The following is a 13633-nucleotide window of genomic DNA, read 5'->3' as shown; positions in this document are numbered from 1 at the left end:
CCCTAGCGGCACATACAAATTGTAAATGATGCCAAGGATAAACGGTCGTTTAATGAACTCTTACCTTCTGGCAGGCTCATTTTTCCGCAGGGAAGAACCAGTTTCTCCCCAAGTTCATCTGTCTGAAAGGCAATCATAATACAGCACAATTTGTACAAGGCTATTACAAGGCTGCTGAAATGAGGACAGCAATGAGCATACATTTAGTCTATCAGTTCTCAGTACTCTGAGATTTTATCCCAAAAAATGAAGAAACAATTTATATGATGAAATTCGTACACACAATTAATATATAGTAAAAAGTGTGAGAATAATTAAACAATAACGTCTAAATTAATGAAAAAAGTGAGTAGTATAAAATTGTAACTTTTGAAAACGGATGAGCAATATTAGAGTCCGGTGCAAACACTTACCTTTTTTATTGCGCCTCTAAACATTATAATTAGTGGTAAAATTTTAAATATTTAAAGGTAACACTTAAAACATGTAATGTAGTTAATTTTTAAGATTTTACATTTAACTAGCTGGGTTATCACGTCAAAGCAATAATACGATAACATTATCGAGGACTCGAAGAGAGCTATTTATCTCTAAAATTAGTGACGTTATCATTAGTACGTTGATTGTTGCTATAATTAATCAGAGCAATGATTCATGAGAAACTTTTTTTTGGAAAAAATAAAATATAGCGAAGCGTTACAAGAGGGCTACCTGCACAATCCATTTTAATTTTGAAATTACAAACAGATAGTCGATAACACCAATCAACAACTCATAGGCTCTACTTAACTGACTGAGTAGTGAGAGTTGACCGTCACCCAGAGCCCCAAATTACAAAGCATGTTTTTGTTGCAACGGGCTTTGAACTACGAGCCTTTGTGTTCATAGTGTAAGCAGACTGACCACTAGGTTACGCCTGAACCTAATTCTGAAAAATTAAAAGTTTTAAGTAATTTATCATTCTTTTTCTTGTATAGTTTTGTTTTTCTTTGTTTGTTGTTACACACAAGACTACACAAAGGGATATCTGTGTTCTGCACACCACGAGTATCGAAACCTGGTTTTAGTAGTATGAGTCCTCAGATTGTGCCATTGGAGGCTCCTGTATAGTAATTTCCCATGATATATATATTCATATTAATATGCATGATTTATCAGTTCTGTTTATTCAGCAATACCCTTGCAACCTATGTGTGAAAGAAAGATGATCATAAAAAAAATTCTTTCAATTTAAATAAGCATTTGCGACTACATATAACCAAAACAAGAGAATGCATCACGCTTATTTATTTATTTTTCTAACGTAAGCTAGCTTTCAGATATAGACAGCGTTTTGCATAATCGACTAAAAATACTTTTCAAACATAATTGACTATCAGAGTAATAATTCACGTTGTTAAACAAGAAGCTACGCAATGGACTGTTTCTGTTCTACCGATTACAAGTATCGAAAACTAATTTGTAGCGTCGTAAGCCTAAGGACTATTAGAGTAAATGACATGAGCTCTATGAGAGATTATATGGGGTAGTAAGGACACATATCAGTAAAATGCCCCTTTGGATGGAGAGTAGAGACTTGGGCATGATTATCAAAGAAAGTCACTACGATTTTCATGGTCACAATTAATGCATCAAATAAGGTGTCCTCAAATTCAAATCTGTTCCATCACTTATGCATATAAAAATAAAATGCTAACAATTATGCACATCATGGCCACTTGTAACAGATTTTTTCATGTGAAGCGAGACTGTGGATCATCTCAGTCCTTGTTCAAACTGTAGTTTATTCGTTTTTCATCTCGAGTAACATGGAAACTATCTATTACTGTTCATGGAAACTATCTATTACTGTTCATGGAAACTATCCATTACTGTTCATGGAAATCTATTACTGTTCATGGAAACTATCCATTACTGTTCATGGAAACTATCCATTACTGTTCATGGAAACTATCTATTACTGTTCATGGAAACTATCTATTACTGTTCATGGAAACTATCCATTACTGTTCATGGAAACTATCTATTACTGTTCATGGAAACTATCCATTACTGTTCATGGAAACTATCCATTACTGTTCATGGAAACTATCCATTACTGTTCATGGAAACTATCTATTACTGTTCATGGAAACTATCTATTACTGTTCATGGAAACTATCTATTACTGTTCATGGAAACTATCTATTACTGTTCATGGAAACTATCTATTACTGTTCATGGAAACTATCCATTACTGTTCATGGAAACTATCCATTACTGTTCATGGAAACTATCTATTACTGTTCATGGAAACTATCCATTACTGTTCATGGAAACTATCCATTACTGTTCTTAGAAAGGTTCGTTTCAGCAGTTTAACTATTGGCAGAGACAGTCAAAATTCCCACGTTTGACTTGATACAATTGAACCCGTTTTTTAACACAACATTCTGTCTAATCAGTGAAGTTTTACATTTAAAATGTTTGTTTTACTCTTTTTCTATTTTAATTTATTTAGAATATTCTATGATTTAGGTTTTGACATGAATTTAAATTTGTGTTCCATATTTTATACCTGTTGGATTTCTTGTAACGTTTCATTCCAATAATTTCTATGCCGCTTTCACCTTAAAGAGATTTCATATGATTATTAATATCTACATGTATGCCTGTCAAGTTTCCACTCTTCATAAAGTCTCAATGATTTACCTTATTTTTACTCACTCAGTGGGAAGATATTTGCCCCCCAGTGGCTCAGCTGTATGTCTGCGGACTTAAAACGCTAAAAACTGGGTTTCGATACCCGTGGTGGGCAGAGCACAGATAGCCCATTGTGTAGCTTTGTGCTTAATTTAAAACAACAACGAAGGATATTTTTACTGTTGTCCTAATTTTGGCCAAAGGTGAATAAACTCGTAATTTCTAGGTATTGATTTTGATTTCGTTTTAAAATGTATAGGTATACGTACACATAATCGATAAAAATTACGTTGCTAACTCATAATGACTGCATGCATGAATTAGAATGTAGTCTGTGATATCTCAAAGAATATCAAAAAGGTTTTCGTGAAATTTCTCTGTGAGTCTGTTACAAATGTCAAAAATTAGGTCTAATGAGACAACATAATAATATAAGTTTTAAAATATCTGGTTTGGTTTTTTTTAAATTAGTGAACATTTACACTAAAGCTATCTGCGATAGGCGCTCCTAAATTACAAACTAGAGAGAAGATAGCTAGCCAACACCCTCTACCGTCAACTATTGGGCTATTTTTTACTAACGAACAGTGGGGCTGACCATCACAGTACATCGCTACCACAACTGAAAGAGCGAGCATGTTCGGCGAAGGAGATTTCACCCCGCGACGTGCAATCTTTTAGAAGCGGCCTATCCAGCAGGTCATATCAGGTCCCGTAAGATCAAGAAGTTAACAGTTACCATTAGTGCGCAAACACTGGTAACTCACCATCCATCCTCATCTCTCACTACGCTGTGATTTCAACTAACACCAATAGGGCGTGGACCGATCTCTAGGTTATCGCCAGTTTGTTTCTGGTATGTTGTGTCTTTCATTGCTGTTTATACTATCATACAAAGGAAACGTGTTTAGAGAATAATTATTGTATATAGGGCAACGTTGTGACTTGGTATGCATACCAGTAATGTTTTTAGATATAGGGAAGCGTTGTGGCTGGGGCTGTATGCCAGCAGTGTATTCGCTTACTAGAAGAGGGAGGTTAAGGCGTCAATATATATATCAAGTGACTGCTACCTCTCAGAAGAGTTTAATGAACTGATTCATTTTCATTTGTTTTCCGCTCTAACATTCTCGCATTTCACCGTACTGGCCAAGCTTCATCATGGGTAATCTAATTAAAATTGTAAATTAAAAGTGTTTATTAGCAGGATGGGCGTGGTTTAGTAGTTAGCAAGCCCAGAATGGGAAACTGATAGCTCTAATTTCATATCCGGTTGCCACAGGAACGCGATTTGCCCTTTAGGGCCATAAGTGTGTTATAAGGTTTGGTTTGTTTTGAATTTCGCGCAAAGCTACACGAGGCTAACTGCGCTAGCCGTCCCTAATTTAGCAGTAAGACTAGAGGGAAGGCAGCTAGTCATCACCACCCAGCACCAACTCTTGGGCTACTCTTTTACCAACGAATAGCGGGATTGACTGTCACATTATAATGCCCTCACGGCTAAAAGGGTGAGCATGTTTGGAGTTACATTGATCCGAACCAGCTGCGCTCATATTACAAGACGAGTGCCGTAATCATTTGACCATGCTAAGTCAATATGTATATAACACATTAGTCTAAGTAATTCGAAGTGTATGAAAGAAAACGATGCGATAGATAAAACCTTTACTCATATTTATACGAACTTAAACAGAAAAGCTGTTTACGTCCTAGCTCTCCTCCCGTCCAGATGTGCAGCACTGTTTGATCCTTTGTCTCTTATAGTATCTGGACATACTGGTATAATGACGAAATATAAAGAATTTATAGGATTATTTGAAGACGTAAGAAGTCAAATATATGTATGTAACTTACCATCAACAACCAGGTTTTTGAAACATTTATAAAAGAAACGCCCAAATGAACTTTATTGTGATGGTTTTGAACAAATTATGTGGCAATGGGCTATCGTTCAGCAGATTTCTGAAACTCCTGGAGGAAAAATGGACTGAAAAGCTTCTCTTCATCTGTTCGTTTCGTGCTAAGTTAGGAGGAAATCGTGACAGTTATAAGATAGCAAATGAGACATGAAGAGTATCTTGCTTTTCTTCTTTCATATCTTCTCATGCTGCCAAATGTTCGTTCGCACCATAATCGAGAAAATAAAACATAAAATTATTAATGACACATTTTATATTGGGACCTCGCCATTCCATAAATCAATCATGACAGGGATAGTATAAAGAAAAAGAAATAAAAGAATTAAAAAAAAACCCAACAAAAACAGTGAACAGTGATTCGTACAGTTGTGTTTTTTTCAAAAAATATAATAATCCAACATAAAAATTATATTACGTCTTAGTTTGCTGAAAAATTGAATTTCGAAAACTGTATAGCTACTTTTTTCATTTTAAGATTTTAAACTGAGATTAAAATAGGCATTTATAAAATGTATGAAAATTATATTTGATTGTTGTTAGTTTTTTTTTTTTAATTTATCTATTAATGCTCTTTAATGAAAGGTTTCACTACTATGACAGTGACGTCTAAAGGACCTAACCTGAATAATATCGATTAAAATTTTGACAGCAAAAATCGGGTTCGTGAACCATTAAGCACGAAAGAGAAAGTTACATTAGCTTAACTCGGCAAACAATTTGCTGTTTACAGTAGTTAGTAATTTAGTCTTGTTTATTAACATTACTGTTCTAATATTTGTAGAAGAACACATTAGAGGAAGACATTTTGAGACTAACGGGTGAAATTTAACTTCTGTACAATCCATCGTTATTGTGTTCATTTCCTGTTGCCATGGAACGATTACATCAACATGGTGCCGTGTTAATTTGCCATTGTGCTAGAGAGAGATGTGTATTTTACTAAGCTTTATATGCTGCAGCCAGCTATAATGCCTTGTTAGAAACAGATGAATTTAGTGTAGTTCATCATAAAGCGTAGAATGATCATCAGAAGGGTAGAATGCGATATAACAACAATCAAACGAGCGCCATCTCTTGGATTACAAAGGTTTTAAAGGTGTAGTGATGTTTCACAAAAATAAATTTAAAAGTAGATAAATTTTTGCTATTTATTATAGTTTCAAGTAACATTAGTTATATTTAACATCGTTGAATCTATAAACCCCTTTGTTATATTATTTTAACGTGAGTGGCTGCACTGAATTAACTTTTAACAACGACTTTGAAAATAATAATTTTTAAAAATAAAACATCAAGCAAAAACTGTTACGTAAAACGAAATGTATAAAATTTTGATCCGATAGGCTTAATAATATTCCTAAAATTTACTGAAGTGTGAAAACAAAACAGTTAGTTCTAGGCCTACGCTCGTCTGAAATATGTTTTTTTGAATAATAACTTATGGAGTTTAAGATCTAGTTTATTACTTTATAAAAAATATACTAACAATCAAAATATGCATATAAAACTTACGAAAAAAGTTTTAAAAACTGTCAGATGTGTGCTGGTAAGATACTGACCGCAAATGTTTACAGTAAGTAAAATTATTTTCATCAGTAATTGTCTAAATACCCTTACTTTTTAGGACTGTATTATTGTTGAGGCGATTATCTGGTTAACATTTAACAACCAGCGTATTATAAAAGTCTACAAACTTAATAAATTTGATTGGGTAAAATTTGTATCCACTCGTCTTCCATGTTTTAAAAACAATTATTACATTTTATATATCTGTAGTTCAATACACATTTATGAATCTGTAAAGGAAAGATAGAGAGTTCGCGGTGAGTGTTAATATTTTTAATCATCATATGCTTATTCATGTATTGGTATTTTCATATGAAGTTCAGTTTATATGCACTTAATCTGACGACTAGGCTAGAAATCCCCTAAGATTCAGGTATAACGGAGATGAATTTGAAACACTGACCAATCGGCACCACCTGCTGACTCAAAGTATTTACCTTGATTTAAACCAAATAAAGACTTCGTCTGTCACTCTTATAATACACCCATTGTAATTGTTTTAAAACTTTATTAAATTACTCGTAATAATTCGGTAGAATTTCTAGGTTTGGATCTCACGCTTTGCCCGAGAATTTAAAATACGCAAATTCTTTTTTATTATTATTAGCTATACGTTTGTTTTTATTTATGTGTAAAACTGTCCAATGAGACAGTACCCCAAATATTAGCATATATATTCGAACCACCGGAAAAAATATTATGAGTAAAAAACCAGAAAAATGCTTCAGATAAACTTGTGTTAAATACATGTGTGTTTGATAATGTGAGACAAATGAGTTTTTTTTTGTTCAGTTTCAAATATTACATAAATTGTTCATGAAGAAGAACAAACTTCATGAATTTTACATTAATGTTTCTCATGTAAGTTGAAACACGAACACCTAAAACTGTGAAAGAACATTGCAGTTGTTCTTGACTTAATATACAAGATGTTTTAAAAATATTTTTTATTTTTTATGATATTAAATGCTACTTGTTTTGGAATTTCACACAAAGCTACTCGAGGGCTATCTGTGCTAACCGTCCCTAATTTAGTAGTGTAAGACTAGAAGGAAGGCAGCTAGTCATCACCACCCACCGCCAACTCTTGGGCTACTCTTTTAACATCGAATAGTGGGATTGACCGTCACATTATAACGCTCCCACGGCTGAAAGGCGAGCATGTTTAGCGCGACGGGGATGCGAAGCCGCGACCCTCAGATTACGAGTCGCACGCCTTAACACGCTTGGCCATGCCGGGCAGCACACATGTGATCTAGGAGTCAAGATATACTACAGAAGTAACCGAATTATGACATTTTAAAGAATATCCGTTATCATAATAGGTAGGCAAACAACGACTTCTAAGCATAAAGAAAAGTTTTAATGATGGTTAAACGGACTACGTGTTTCGACTCATGTTCTGCCGATACATGTAATATGTTTCATCATCATTAAAACCCTTCCTTATGCTTATAAGTCGTTGTTTATCTATCTATTACTGTATTAACATAATGTACTTTCTTACTTAAATATCCGTTGTCAGTACCAAATTCTTAAAAGTTGTGCCAGAAATAACGTCTCAAAGTATATTCAGTTAACAAATCTTGTCCTAAAGTTACTTTATGTAAAGCCTAATTTACTGACAAAAGGTTTTATGTTACGAACATATACGTTATAAACATAGCCGAATGTTTATAATATTATATAATAGACGCATTGTTGTAATATTTTACTGCCATTGTTTTTTTTTTTTTTCTTTTTTTCGAATGATTTACTTACTTCACGTAAAACTAAGCCTACTGTTTTGGGATAAGTTACATATTTCCGCAGAACTAAGCCTCCTTTGTTGCTGGTCTGACCACGGTTGAAAACGTAGGCTGTCTTAATATTTAATTTAATTTAGGTGCTGGATTACAATATATTACTTTTTGCACTTGTCGATTTCACTGATTTAAAGTGATTTACATTCAAGTTGAAAAAAAATGAAAAGAAAAACATAAATTTATTCGACATACTAACAAATACCATAAGAAATATTAAACGTTTCTACTACTTGTTTTATAAAGGAAAACTAGTTTCATCTATGATTTATGACAGATTTGTAGCTACAGTGTTATAGCTGCAACACCCACCGTGAAGTAATGTTCGTTTGGGATATCCGCACGAAACTACACAAGAGTTAACTATGTTAGCTGATAGATTAGACGATTGTTGCTGTTGTTGTTTGGAATTAAGCACAAAACTACACAGTGGGCTATCTTTGATCTGCCCACCACAGGTATCGAAACCCGTTTTTTAGCGTTGTAAGTCCACAGACATACCGCTAAGCCACTGAGTGGGGGGGGGGGCAGATTAGGAGAAAGGCAATAAAGCAATAGCATACACCGCCAATTTTTAGGTTACTCTAATCGAACAATTGCATTTGACCGTCATTAGTAAAATGGCACCCGAGGACAGAACACATTATTTTTAACGCTAGTCACTAGCCAACGCCTGGTCTTACAGAATTGTGTAACATATACAGAGTAAGATAGTTTTAGACAAAAAATACAAAAATAGTTTTTAATGGGTTTTATCTCATTCTGCACAATTCCATTTTATTTATATTTTCCAGTAATAATTCCAATAATTTTCCACTCACATCCTTATTACTTTCAGAATCCAGTTTAGTTGGTTGCCTAGCAACATGGGTTGAGCAATCAACATTAAGAGAAGTGATAACGTTTAATAATAACTAGTGCGGAGGGTCCCAGGTTTTCTATCCTACCGATCCACTTAAACGATTGGGAATTTTTGTAGAACCAGCCTTATATCTGTATTCTTAACCTATGAATTTTTATATAGACAAAGATACTAATGCTATTCAGTAAAAAAAATAGTTTCTGTGTTCCATTGACTTGTGTGATATAAAAGTTGCGAGAATGATGCACGTGGATTCATGTTATTTTACGATCAAGTATCCAATCGAACTGATGAACATTTCTATTTCTTTTCACACCATCTTTCATGGTCCGTCCATCATCGATCGAGGGTGTAAAAAAAAACAACACATTCCTTCACCATTCGTTTAGCAGACATTCTGACAAACCGAGTTTCAGAGGCCGTGGTGTATACAATTTTCTGTTGACTTCGTTTTTACAATATTTTTGTTCTACTCTATAATTCGCTAAAATGTGTTCTATGCACTAGTCTGCTGAGAAGAAACACATCAATGAACTACTTCCTGTCTATACCCTCTTCTTCTTTTTTGTCAGGGGATCACGCTACAGAAAATGCTACCCGGTGCTCTCATTTTACACGTTTAATTTATCCAGTACCTACTTAGTTACGGTTTCTACATGTAAAAAGTTAGTAAAAACAGCATACGGACGCGAACTATCAGAAAACGTGAATTTGAGAAATTAATTTTGACACATTCGTGTGCATTTTTAAGTCTCGCGTCATCTTCTGTTGCCTCACGTTGTCTTTGGCTTTCAGCTAGCTTTCTAAATGTTACGCACGTAATTGTGTTCTTTTATTTCTGCCTTTACAATGTTTCAGTGTGTTAGCTCAAATAAGAACAATAAAGTTATGACTTATAATGAAAACCTAAGTGTTCATTTTGTTTAGGAAGAGCAAAGAAGTTTAAATAAGCACAGTAACGAATAGAGTTGTTTGTTTTGAATTTCGCGCAAAGCTACACGAGGGCTATCTGTACTAGGCGTCCCTAATCTAGCTGTGCAAGACTAGAGGGAAGACAGCTAATCATCATAATCCACCGCCAACTCTTGGGCTACTCATTTACCAACGAATCGTCGGATTGACCTCACTTTATAACGTCCTCTAGACTGAAAGGGCGAGCGTGTTTAGTGTGACAGAGTAGAACCTGTGACCCTGAGATTGCGAGTCGAGCGCCCTGATCATCTGGCCATGTCAGGCCCATAAAGGTCAGAATATAAGATTTAAACCATGCAATATGCTGTTTGTCTATTGTTTTACTGGCCCGGCATGGCCAAGCGCGTTCAGGCGTGCGACTCGTAATCTGAGGGTCGCGGGTTCGCATCCCCGTCGCGCCAAACATGCTCGCCCTTTCAGCCGTGGGGGCGTTATAATGTTACGGTCAATCCCACTATTCGTTGGTAAAAGAGTAGCCAAAGAGTTGGCGGTGGGTGGTGATGACTAGCTGCCTTCCCTCTAATCTTACACTGCTGAATTAGGGACGGCTAGCACAGATAGCCCTCGAGTAGCTTTGTGCGAAATTCAGAAAACAAATTAACAAACAAACTATTGTTTTACAGGAAAAACTAAAATCGTGAATTTATCCCAAATCGTCCATACATATGGCGTTTGTTTTTTATAAAATCTAGAAACTTCAACTTGAATACAAATAGTGTCATTTCTGTTGCTGACATCTAAAGCATGAAAACTACTCTTTTAATATAATACTTTACAATTATGTCGTTATTTTGGAAATAATAGATATTCCTATATAAAATGTGTTACAGTTTTGACCTTATTTTATAAAGCCCGAAAAACGGAAATATGGACAAAACTGTTAGTTTTGTTTTTGCTTTATCAAAACTATTGAACACAGCGATTTGATGTAAAGTTGTTACATTTTTGTCTTTGCAATACAAGCAAAAGTACCTGTCCCCAGTGACGGGATAAATTTAAGTTAATCTATCAATTTAAATTATTTTTTGAACTTTAAAAATCAAGTGTTCCAAAACTTTGGGCTACTTATACCGCTCACAGTAAAAATTAATTGTTGATCATTTCGGTCATGCTAAGAGACGCTTAACAATAACAGACGGTAAATTATGAAATTTCATTGATGGTGTGATTAAATCCTAACACTTCTGGTATAGAATATCCTGCTTGTAAAATAAAATCTGGTATAAACATTATTCACGTCTGTTCTCAGTGATGACGAGAAAACCCACTTGTAGAGAAAAATATATATGTAAAAACGGCTAGATTGGGTTGAGAAAATTTTTCTGCAGAGGAACGAACAACGTTTTGACCTTCTTCAGTCATCGTCACGTTCACAAAGAAAGAAAGAGGTAACTGACCGATAGCTGACCACATGTTTGAAGGGGGTTGTGTAATTGAGTGTAGGAATGTAGAGGGCGTGCTTAGATGTTTGATTATATTTATTAATATACGTATAAATGTGTACCTTTGTATTGGTTTATTTTGAGCTTGAGTTGTTGTATAAGTAAGGCTTCTTTAATTTTGCATTGTTTATGTTTGTTTTCTTATTTATTATTTGGGTGCAAATCAAATAACCACAACATAACCACAGAAAACTAGGAAAAGTACCACTTGTTATACAACTGTTATATTTTCGCTTTTCGTTTATAAAACTAGAACTACCGCTTGTTATAAAACTGTTATATTTTCGCTTTTCCTTTATAAAACACAGCAAACCAACGGTTTGATAAAAAGTGTTACTGCTTTTTCTTTGCCTTATGAAACATGGAAAACAGAATTATGGTACGAAACTATTACAGTTTTGTTATTTACTTTCTAAAAGAATGAAATCATCCGTTTGATATAAAATTGTCTTAGTTTTGTCTTCCTTTACAAGATATAGCAATCATTCTATTTGATAAAAAAAAAAGTGTCGCAGCTTTGCATTCGCTTTATAAAAGCGGAAAAGGATGTAACATTTCAGTTATATTGATTTTTTTAAAGCATGGAAATCGATTACTTGACCAATAAAATGTCGCAAATATGCAATTTCGCAGAGAAATATTACATACAAAAATATATTATTCCAAATCGATATATCGATAACTGTGCAAGTCCACCGTTGTTAAATGGAAAATGTCTATAAGAAATCAATTCATTTTCCTTTACATTTAAGGAACTAACAGATTCTTTGAAGCTTAGTCATGAAATGTATCAACAGATTAAATGGTAAAAAAAATATGCTGGAATAAATATCACTCACTCAGTTACGCAGGGAATTTTAAATGCAATTTATAATAATCACAATTTGTTAATGTATTTACTTTAGTGTTCATGGCATACACCACAGACACACATTCATACAGCAATATATAGACACACACATGCTACTGTAAAACTCGACTTCTGTCTTCAATCGCATACCGCTAAACATTTGAAATTAAGAATAACAGAACTGTGATAAAATATGTTCAAACCATCAGTGTAACACAATTTGTTGAATAGTAGATAGACTGCGATTCTATTTAGTAAAGTAGTGTTTTGTTTTTTTTTCTTTTCAAGAATACGTAACTTTAGTGTGGTAATAAGTGTGCTTTTAAGGCACATTATTAGCTTTTCTTTGTTTAAAATGCCCTTTGAAAACCCAATATTGGTTTTTAATTGCAGAATGCCTTTTCAAGACTGGAAACTGTTTTTTTTTTTTTAGTTTAAAATGCTTTTTCGAGATATATAACTGATTTCTCAATAAACGTGCTTCAGGAGATATTTCAAGAGATGTTAGATTCATGCCACTTCTTATGGCTCATCCGGTTTGGAAGCATTTTGTGGAAAATTTGAAGTTATTTTAAGTTGTTATTTTGAGATTTGTTTCCTTTCTGAAGAACACTGGGTGCTTGTTTGTTTGTTTAAAGTGGAAATTGAGACACTTGCTCAGAAAATGGTCAGTGCATTTTATGCATTTGTAGTCAAACTTATCATATGAAAAATATAACTATGCGAGATATGTTATTCATATGAACTTTACAAACAGAGCAGTTAATAATGTACTTGACAAATTATCGTTATTGAAAGCTGTGTAATAGTTTTATTAAATTTAATGCAAACAACCATTATGTTTATTTTACATGGTTCTAGATGCTATTTTTAAGTAAACTCTCCAGACAGGCGGATAAATGTAAAGATAGATTTGATTATATCTGATATGACTTTCATGTAGTCCAGCTTACGGGTTTCTTGTCGAATATCTTCTCTCCATTTAAGAGAAGCGTAAAGTAAACTGGCATTCTAAGAATTCTTATCTTTATGCGTGACATATGGCACCGTGCTTAACAACTTACAAGAAAGAAAAACAAACACAGATTCTTTGGTGGAGATTATTGGACAGCCTTAACACTGGCACGTTTACAAATCGTCGGCTCCTCAATTTCCTACCTAGTTATGCATAATTTCATATTTTTTTGTTTCTAGCTTCTTAGCTTGGTCTCCCAATCTGGTTGAATATAAGTAATAACTGAATTGCAGGAAGTTTTCATCTGACTAACGTATAAAAATAAATAAATATTCGTATTAAGAAGAAAAATAGTAGGATTGCAAGAGGAAAAAATAAAATGGCACTAAAAATCAAATGTTTTATACGCAAAAGTATTGACGATTTTTAGATATTTCTCTACAAATGTAAAAAAAACATTAATACAGAGCAATTATTGTTGTTGTTTTGAATTAAGCACAAAACTATCCAATGGGCTATTCATGCTTTGCCCACCAGGGATATCGAAACCCGTTTTTAGCGTTGAAAGTCCACAGACATACCG

The 13633-nt window shown here is 34.0% G+C and overlaps 1 protein-coding gene across 3 annotated transcripts in view; it reads left to right on the top strand.

The window, feature by feature from the left end:
* LOC143234053 (follistatin-related protein 5-like) overlaps positions 1-13633 on the top strand; it is a 130440-nt gene that overhangs the window by 31977 nt on the left and 84830 nt on the right. The gene's annotated exons all lie outside the window — the stretch shown is intronic.

This window comes from Tachypleus tridentatus, chromosome 12, assembly GCF_004210375.1.
Source record: "Tachypleus tridentatus isolate NWPU-2018 chromosome 12, ASM421037v1, whole genome shotgun sequence".
Classification (NCBI taxonomy): Eukaryota; Metazoa; Arthropoda; class Merostomata; order Xiphosura; family Limulidae; genus Tachypleus; species Tachypleus tridentatus.
The sequence above is the reverse complement of the archived record's forward strand: the minus strand, read 5'-3'. Positions and strand labels throughout refer to the sequence as shown.